The following is a 9,324-nucleotide window of genomic DNA, read 5'->3' as shown; positions in this document are numbered from 1 at the left end:
CCCTTTTTCCAGTCATGGGAACTTCACCTGACTGCCATGATTTCTCAAATATGGTGGCCAGTGGCTTCGCAACTTCATTCTCCAGCTCCTTCAGGACCCGTGGGTGGATCTCATCAGGACCCATAGACTTGTGCACGTTCAGATTTTTAAGATGGTCTCGAACCAGTTCCTCTCCTACAGTGGGCGCAAGGTCTTCATTCTCACAGTCCCTGCATCTGCCTTCCAAGACTTGGGTGGTGTGGTCAGAGCCTTTGCCAGTGAAGACCGAGGCAAAGAAGTCATTCAGAACCTCAGCCTTCTCCAAATCCTGTGTAGCCAGTTCTCCCGAGAGCTTCCTGAGGTCTGTAACAGATGCCCACAGTAATGTCTCCCATAGCTATATTCCCTTTAACCCTGACCCACAAACTCTCTGTGGACTGCTCACCTGTCCCCAGACAGAGTTCCATACTCTCCAGCCTATCCCTAACATAAAGGGCAACCCCCCCTCCCCGCCTGCCAGGCCTGTCCTTCCTAAAGAGCCTGTAACCTTCCATTCCAACACTGCAGTCATAGGAGCCATCCCACCATGTTTCTGTGATGCCTATTATATCATACCCCTGTAGACGTGACCGCATCTCTAATTCCTCTTGTTTGTTCCCCATGCTACGGGTGTTTGTATAGAGGCATCTGAGCCGAGCTCCAAATGAAGCCGGCTCATAGGCTGGAGCGGCTGGGATATCTCTACATTGCTCCAGGCCTTTATTATAGGTGCTGGCAACTGACTGGGTGTGTTGGAATGGAATGATGCTCCCCTCCCCCAACACATCTAGTTTAAAGCCTTTTAATACCTGAGCTGGAGGAGATAACAGAAGTTAAGTGCACTGACTCTCTGTTAGACTCATCTGCCACATTGAGGGGAATAGTTCTCTCTGTGCTGGAACCTGACCAAAACTGCTAGTAGTGATAGGACAAAGGGGAATGGGTTAAAATTTAAATAGGGGAAGTTTAGGTTGGATCTAAGGAAGAAGTTCTTTACTGTTAGGGTGGTGAGGCACTGGAATGGGTTGCCCAGGGAGGTTGTGAATGCTCCATCCCTGGCAGTGCTCAAGGCCAGGTTGGACAGAGCCTTGGGTGACATGGTTTAGTGTGAGGTGTCTCTGCCCATGGCAGGGGGGTTGGAACTGGATGATCTTAAGGTACTTTCCAACCTTAACTGTTCTACGATTCTACCGACAGCAATGTGCCAGCTCAGCCTATTTTTGCTGTCTAGGACAGGACTTTCTGCCCCACGCTGCCAGGGAAACCTCCTGAGACTCGAGTATCTCACTCAATGAGTTGTTGTGGGCAGCTGGGGATCCAGCAATGCTGTATCAGAGCTGGGTTGATGGATTCAGGGCTCCTGGGGCATCACACTCAGATGTGTTTAGTCTTTCTCATGGAGGAAATGGAATGCACAGTCCCTTTTTCTGCCTCCCTAATGAAATGTGATGACAAGTTGGCAAGTTCTTCACCTCTTCTCCAGTTTTCAAAGATTGGGTTTGGGTTTTTAAAAGAAAAGGTCTGATTTAGCCTCATGATTAAGAGATTTCTGAAGGGCTTTTGGATGTGTTTCTCTGCCTGTGAAGATTCACCAAGAACCACAGTTAGATGTTGCCTCAACTATCAAATCTTTATTGTTTTAATGTCCAGCCTAACAGAGTACATGCAAGCCACACGGCATTGCTCTTCCCTATTTCACTCCATCTTTCCTCCTTCCCGCAGGGATGCTGCCATGCAATACAGTAACAGGGCTGAAGGCAACCACACTGCAGTGACCCACTTCATCCTCCTCGGCCTGACAAGCGAGCCCAAGCTGCAGACTCCTCTCTTTGTAATCTTCTTCATGATTTATCTCATCACTCTCACGGGCAACCTTGGGCTGATGGCACTGATCAAGACAAGCCCCCGGCTGCACACCCCCATGTACTTCTTCCTCTGCAATCTCTCTATTGTCGATCTTTGCTACTCCTCTGTCTTTGCTCCAAAGCTGCTTCTTGCCTTCTTGGTGGAAAACAAAACCATCTCTTACCCTGCCTGCTTCCTGCAGCATTTCTTCTTCCTCATGTTTGTGACCACAGAGGTGTTCTTGCTGGCTGTGATGGCTTATGACCGCTATGTAGCCATCTGCAACCCACTGCTCTACACGGTTTCCATGCCCCACGGGGTCTGTGTTCAGCTGGTGGCTGCATCATACATGGGGGGGGGGGATTTTGAACTCCCTAATCCAAACCGGTTGCTTGCTGCTGTTGCCTTTCTGCGGTCCAAACACCATCAACCATTACTTCTGTGACACTAACCCTTTGCTGAAGCTCTCTTGCTCCAACAGCCACCTCAATGAGCTTTTGCTTGTAATTCTTCATGGGAGCATTTCCATGTCTGTGCTGGTCCTCATCATCACCTTCTATGTATACATCCTCTTGTCCATCCTGAGGATTAGGTCTGCTGAAGGAAGGCACAAAGCCTTCTCTACTTGTGCCTCCCACCTCCTGACCGTTACCTTGTTCTACGTCCCTGCTGGGCTCAGCCACATGCAATCAGCTTCCAAGTACTCCCTGGAGACAGAGAAAGTCACCGCTGTGTTTTACACCCTCCTTGTCCCTATGCTCAACCCTCTGATCTACAGCTTGAGGAACAAGGATGTTAAAGATGCCCTTAAAAAAGCAACAGCAAATAACCTCATTGTGAGCTGCTCATTGACCAACCCGGTCCCAGCTGGTTGATAGAACTCCTCCTCTTTCCCTTTTTAACTCGTTTTGTGTCAGCTGTCTGGAGGAGGAAGGAACTGAATGTCTTTACAGGAGCAGGTACAGCACATTCTAACCATGCTTTAAACTCTGCAGAGACTCAGTGATGTTAAGCATCCCCTCAATATAGGTCTCTGATAAATATTCTCTTGTCATCTCTTGGGTTTTTCTTTTGGGGAAAATAGATGTGATATCATAGGAGGTGGCAAAAATAAGCCCATGAGGAATTTCCCTCTTCAGTTTAACTTTAGAAGTTGCACTGATTCAAGCAGTGATTCATCCAGAGGTAAGTTCAAAGGGGGATGAAGGGTTTTGAGGAGGTACATCCAAAATACATCACTTTACTTTGGGCTAATGCAAGGAAATGCATAAAATCCCATTTGCTTCCAGAAGGATGTGCAGTGCAAAGTAAGGAAACGGGAGGAGAAGCAGAGCCACTGAGCTGCCAGAGGATGAGCATAGTACGTGCTGTGATTGAGCATTGGGAAGATGCTAAATTGCTGTGTGACCAGAACATCCCAGCCTGGAGGCAGCAGAGCTGTGTCTGTCATCCTGCACCTTCCTTCCTACCACTGCAAACATTGAGCTCAGCCAAAGAGGTTTCACAGCACTGTGTGCGTTGGAAGGAGCTTAAAGGCCACCTATTTCTAACCTCCTTGCTGTGGGCTTCATCTCATATCTGGTTTAGGAGAAGTAGCAGCTGAGAGTAGGATTTTCCCCTATTGCCAAGGATTTTAGTGTGATTGAATGTAATGACTTTAGGGAGAAGTATGTTTTTTTTTCCCCTATTTTCTTGTTGTGGGGCTGCTGTAAGTGATATTTCCTCCCACCCAACTCTTCCCCAACACAACCTGTTAACTGAGAAGGTACCACTGAGGAATGCTGCAGAACTTCATGCTCTGCAAAGCAGAAATAACCAACTGCAACCTGTTAGAGACCTTTAGCAATAAGCTCTTTATGTAGCAAATACAGACCTGGAGACAGACACAGACAAGGAGCGGGAGATGTTTATAACACTTAGTTTCTATTAGAGCTTGCCTGGTCCCTAGCTTGGACACCAGAGGGTCTTGCCTCTCATGAAGAGCTGTTTGTGCTGTTTGCATGATGCATGATGCAGAAGACCACGGTTTCCAAAGGTACTTATTTATACCACAAATTTATTCAGTTTGTCATTATACAAGTACATGTTCTTCCAGCAATTGTACACTTCATTAAACAGAAATGGTGTGTTTGGATTAAATGTTAAAAATCCTCCATCTACTGTTTCATTTAGAGCATCTTCCTCCTCAATAATGTGATGACATACAGAAGGGGATGTGACATGGTCAAATCCACAAAGCACAGACCTGGTACTGAGCATCCAGAAAGGAAAACATCTAAGGACCCAGGAAGATTTTAGTTGGGACACACTTCTGGCCACATGCTAACCTATGTGTGCTTCTTACAAGTCCTTAGCACTGCTCCAGCTCACTTACACGGGATAAATGTATTGGATGCTCATATCAGGTATCATATAATCCCAGACTGGTTTATGTTGGAAGGGACCTAAAAGCTCTCAACTTCCAACCCCTGCCATGGGCAGGGACCCCTTCCACTAGAGCAGTTTGCTCCAAGCCCCTGTGTCCATCCTGGCCTTGAAAACCGCCAGGGATGGGCTCTTGTGAGACTTGACCTGGAGCATTGTGTGCAGTTCTCGTGTCCTCAACATAAAAATGACATGGAACTGTTGGAACAAGTCCAGAGGAGGCCACGAGGATGTTCAGAGGCTGGAGGACCTCCTGTATGAAGACAGGCTGAGAAAGTTGTGGCTGTTAAACCTGGAGAAGAGAAGCTGCGTGGAGACCTCAGAGCAGACTTTCAGTATCTGAAGGGGGCCTATAGGGATGCTGGGGAGGGACTCTTCATTGGGGACTGTAGTGACAGGACAAGGGGTAACAGGTTAAAACTGAAACGGGGGAAGTTTAGATTGGATCTAAGGAAGAAGTTCTTCACTGTGAGGGTAGTGAGGCACTGGAATGGGTTGCCCAAGGAAGCTGTGAATGCTCCATCCCTGGCAGTGTTCAAGACCAGGTTGGACAAAGCCTTGGGTGATATGATTTAGCGTAAGGTGTCCCTGCCCATGGCAGGGGGTTGGAACTGGATGATCTTAAGGTCCATTCCAACCCTAACTATTTTATGATTCTAGGATTCTATAGACACCAAAACTGTATCAGAACTGCAGGGGATACCAGAGCTGTATTGAACCTTTGGTCCTTCCCTCAGGTCTTCAAGCTTGTTTGGGATGAACAGTTATGAACCAGGAAATGGAGACAGTGGTCACTGCCTTACCTCAAGGCTGAGCCTCCTTCTTGTGGGAACTACTTTCATTTAGCACAATTTAAACACAAAACACCATGGTGCTGTCTCAGTCCTGCTCTTAAATACCTGATACTTATTTGGACGAATTATTGAAGACTCAGTCCACGTTTAAAATCACCTGACCCTGTTTGAAGAAAACCATTTGTTCCCCAAACTCCTTCTGGCTGCATCAACAGCTCCAAGACCAGTTCTCCTGCAGAGACCTACCCAGGAAGACAGGCCCAGGACACTTTGCTTTGTATTTACCCATCTATCACATACCTCTTCCTTTCCGTGTTTCCCTGAGGAAGCCCTTTACATCCACAGGGATCATCTAATATTGCATTGAAGGGAGCTGAAAACAAACACAACAAAGCATCCTCTGTGTGGAAATATTGAATGATAACCTTGTCCCAGACATTTAGAAAACACAAAGGATGGGGCAGATAGAAGAGAAAACCAAGCTATGAAAATGTGGGGAAGCAAGAAAGAGAAGAATGTAGATGGCTTTAGATGTCTTCAATGTCAACCTGTTTTTCTGCTGGAAGGCACCAGACTGACAGTCCAGGAGATGCACTGGAGGAGGGAAGAAAAGGATTTCTGTCTGGTTTTGAATGTCTTTCTTCCCCATTGGGTACTGGGCTAAACCGAAGGCTTGTGAAGTGGGAAAATCAATATAACAGAGGGAGAAATAACCCTCAACCTAATTTAGAAAAGAAGAATAATATAATTCAAAGATTATTGAAAAGAACTACATGAATCCGGAAAGAGGCACTGAGAATACCTGGGTGTGCTTGTGCAGGGTGAATAATGCAGCTTGAAGTCCCAGAAGCGGACAACTGAGTATAACACTTGCTCCATCAGCTTCGTCAAGATAGCCAGGCAAGCAGCACCTTGGGTGTTCAGGGGAGAGGAAGACCCCTGATCCTCCCTCTCATCTGCACTCAGGCTCTTTACACCCCTACTTAAATTCTCAGCAGAGCAGAGGCTCAGATATGACGCGTCCCCATTTAGCACAAAGGCTTTGTTGACCAACAGACTGTCACAGCTTTATTTCACAGAATCCCAGCCTGGTTTGTGTTGGAAGGGAACTTAAAGCTCCTCCAGCTCCAACCTCTGCCACAGGCAGGGACACCTTTCACTGGAGCAGCTTGCTCCAAGCCCCTGTGTCCAACCTGGCCTTGAACACTGCCAGGGATGGGGCAGCCACAGCTTCTCTGGGCACCCTGTGCCAGCGCCTCAGCACCCTCCCAGGGAAGAGCTTCTGCCTAAGAGCTCATCGCAGTCTCCCCTCGGGCAGGTTCAAGCCATTCCCCTTGGCCTGTCCCTACAGGCCCTTGGCCAAAGCCCTCGTTCAGGTTTCTTGTAGTCCCATTCAGGCACTGGAAGCTGCTCTGTGGACTCTAAGCAGCTTCTCTTCTCCAGGCTGCACAGCCCCAGTGTTCTCAGCCTGGCCCCATATGGGAGGTGCTCCAGCTCCTGAGCATCCTTGTTGCATCTCTGGACTTGCTCTAGAAGCTCCATGTCCTCCTTGTGTTGGGGACACCACAGCTGTATCAAATCCTCTTGACCTTCCACCAGTTCATCATTGAGGAAATGCTTATAAATCAGGCAATGGAGACAGTGGTCAGTGCCTTACCTCAAGCCTGGGCCTCCTTTTTGTGGGCTCTACTTTCATTTAGCACAATTTAGACACAAAACACCATGGTGCTGTCTCAGGCCTGTTATTAAATACCTGATATTTATTTGGACGGATTACTGAAGGCTCAGGCCTCGCTTAAAACAACCTGAGGCTACTTGAAGAGAACCATTCGTTGTGCTGGTTCTCCATACACTGCACTTGCTGCAATAATGACCAGTAGTGAGCTATAATGACCAATAATGGCTAGTAATGCTCAATTCCATAATCACAGATTCCACATATTCCTTCCTTACCTCCACAGTACTGAAGAGCTCCAAATGTGCTTTCAAACCCTGCATAGATGTGGCAGCAGCTTTCGCTCCCACAGCCTCTTCAGAGCCCCCTTCACCTCCTTGTTCCTCAGGCTGTAGATGAGGGGGTTGAGGGTTGGGGTGAGGATGCAGTAACACACCGACACCAGCTTTGCCTGATCCCATGAGGATGCCTCATGAGGCTGGACATAGGTGAGGATCGCGGGTGCGTAGAAGATGATGATGGCAGCCAAGTGGGAGGTGCAAGTAGAGAAGACCTTCAGCCTCCTCGTGGCCAAAGGGATCTGCAAGACAGTGTGGAGGATGTAGGTGTAGGAAACCAGGATCATCAGGAGAGGGCCCATGGCATTAAACACAGCGTTGTATACCTGGAAGATCTAATTTGTGCTTGTGTCTGAGCAGGAGAGCTGCAGGAGGGTGGGCAGCTCACAGAAGAAGTGGTTGATGCTCCTGGCCTGACAGAAGGACAACCTCCCCGCCAGCGTGATGTGCACCAGGGAGGTGAGGAACCCGATGGCGTACACCAGCACCATCATGCCATAGCAACGCGCCCTGGTCATAGTAGTGGTGTAGAGCAGAGGCTTGCATACAGCCATGTATCGGTCGTAAGCCATTACCCCAAGCAGGAAGCCCTCACAGACAGCCAGAGCCACGAAAATATACATCTGAGCAAAGCAACCCCAAAAGGAGATGTGGCTTCTCCCCAGCAGGAAGGTCTCCAGAGCTTTTGGGGTGATAGCGGAGGAAAGGCAAAAATCCATGCAAGATAAGTGGGTCAGGAAGAAGTACATGGGGATGTGGAGGTGGGGGTCAGTGTTGATCAGCAGGATCATTGTCAGGTTCCCCAGCACCATTAAAACATACAGATATAAGAATACCATAAAGATGGTGGTTTGTAGCTCTGGGGCATCAGAGAAACCCAAGAGGATGAAGCTGGAGAGAACCGTGAGGTTTCCTGTATCCGTCATTTCAACAAGTTGATGGATTTGGATTGAAATGAAAGCAATCGGTGAAATGCATCCCTAAGTGAGAAATAATGTGGAAGTTTAGTTGGAATATAAACCATAAAGTAAATGCAATGAAAAATGGTGCATTTGTAATGGTGTATTTCTGTCTGTAGCTCAAGATCTGAAGTCAAAGAGGTGAAGGAGCTCATTACACAACAGGAAATTAGGAGAATAATTCTACAATGATTGATATTCACATTACTAATGAAACACTGAGAAACATCATGTCTATACAAATGTAATACAATAAAATCAAATAAATACATCTCAAAATGTGGAACACAGAAAAGATTTTGTATTTTCTTCACTGATTTCTGGGAATTTTCAGGATTTTTTTCACTCTTTTTTGTATTTTTCGGAATGGATCAATTCTCTTCTGTAGCTTCATTACTTGTGCTGCATTGTTTTCATCATAACACAAAGCCATGTACTTGAAATTTGCTTTAGGTTCTAAGTTTATCTGCTTTTGAAGAACTCCCACCCTGCATAAGGTTAAGGGAAAGCAGTGGTCTTGGCTCCAGCAGAGCCTTGCTGTGATTGCAGTGAGCTTCCTATGACCAATCCAAATATGCACCTAAGGGTGTAAAATATATCATATATAAAGCAAAATTTTAAGGCTTTAGCTTGGATATTCTCATCTCTGCCATGCAATTCCTCTGCAGATGAATTACTTGATGGAATATCAATCTATGAATGGCTACATCAGTGCTAAAATACCCCTAAATCTGTTGTAGATGGGGTGAGGAACATGGGTTTTTGAAGCAAAGCAACCCCATACTAACACACGTTTATTCACTCCTCAGGCTATCATAGAATGCTTTGGGTTGAAGGGACCTTAAAACTCATCCAATCCCAACCTCCTCCCAAGAAGCCCCACACTGCATAAGGTTAAAGGAATACAGTGGTGTTGGCTCTAATAGAGCTTTGCTGGGATTGCAGTGAGCTTCCTATGACCAACCCAAATATACACCTAAGGGTGTAAAATACAAAATATACCATATATAAACCAAACTTTTAAGGCTTTAGCTTGGATATTCTCATGCTAAAATATCACTAAATCAGTTGTAGATGGGGTCACGAAGGTTGGTGTTTTTGAAGCAAACCTATTAGGCATACTAGGGCACTTTTATTTACACTATGGTCTATCATAGAAGGGTTTGGGTTGAAGGGACCTTAAAGCTCACCCAGCTCCAAACCCTGACACGGGCAGGCACACCTTCCACTAGAGCAGCTTGCTCCAAGCCCCTGTGTCCAACCTGGCCTTG

At 46.8% G+C, this 9,324-nt stretch overlaps 2 pseudogenes; one reads left to right on the top strand and one right to left on the bottom strand.

Moving 5' to 3' along the window:
• The first annotated feature begins 1,750 nt into the window (after nt 1-1,750).
• LOC133282223 (olfactory receptor 5J3-like) lies at nt 1,751-2,738 on the top strand (annotated as a pseudogene).
• A 4,352-nt stretch (nt 2,739-7,090) lies between these two features.
• On the bottom strand, nt 7,091-7,999 carry LOC133282163 (olfactory receptor 8I2-like; annotated as a pseudogene).
• Between the last annotated feature and the right edge of the window lie 1,325 nt (nt 8,000-9,324).

This window comes from Pezoporus flaviventris, unplaced genomic scaffold (genome assembly GCF_033815535.1).
Source record: "Pezoporus flaviventris isolate CSIRO_AGI_PZ_B2104156 unplaced genomic scaffold, CSIRO_AGI_Pfla_v1 ptg000116l, whole genome shotgun sequence".
Taxonomy (NCBI): Eukaryota; Metazoa; Chordata; class Aves; order Psittaciformes; family Psittacidae; genus Pezoporus; species Pezoporus flaviventris.
Note: the sequence above shows the minus strand (reverse complement) of the source record. Positions and strands in the feature narration are given on the sequence as shown.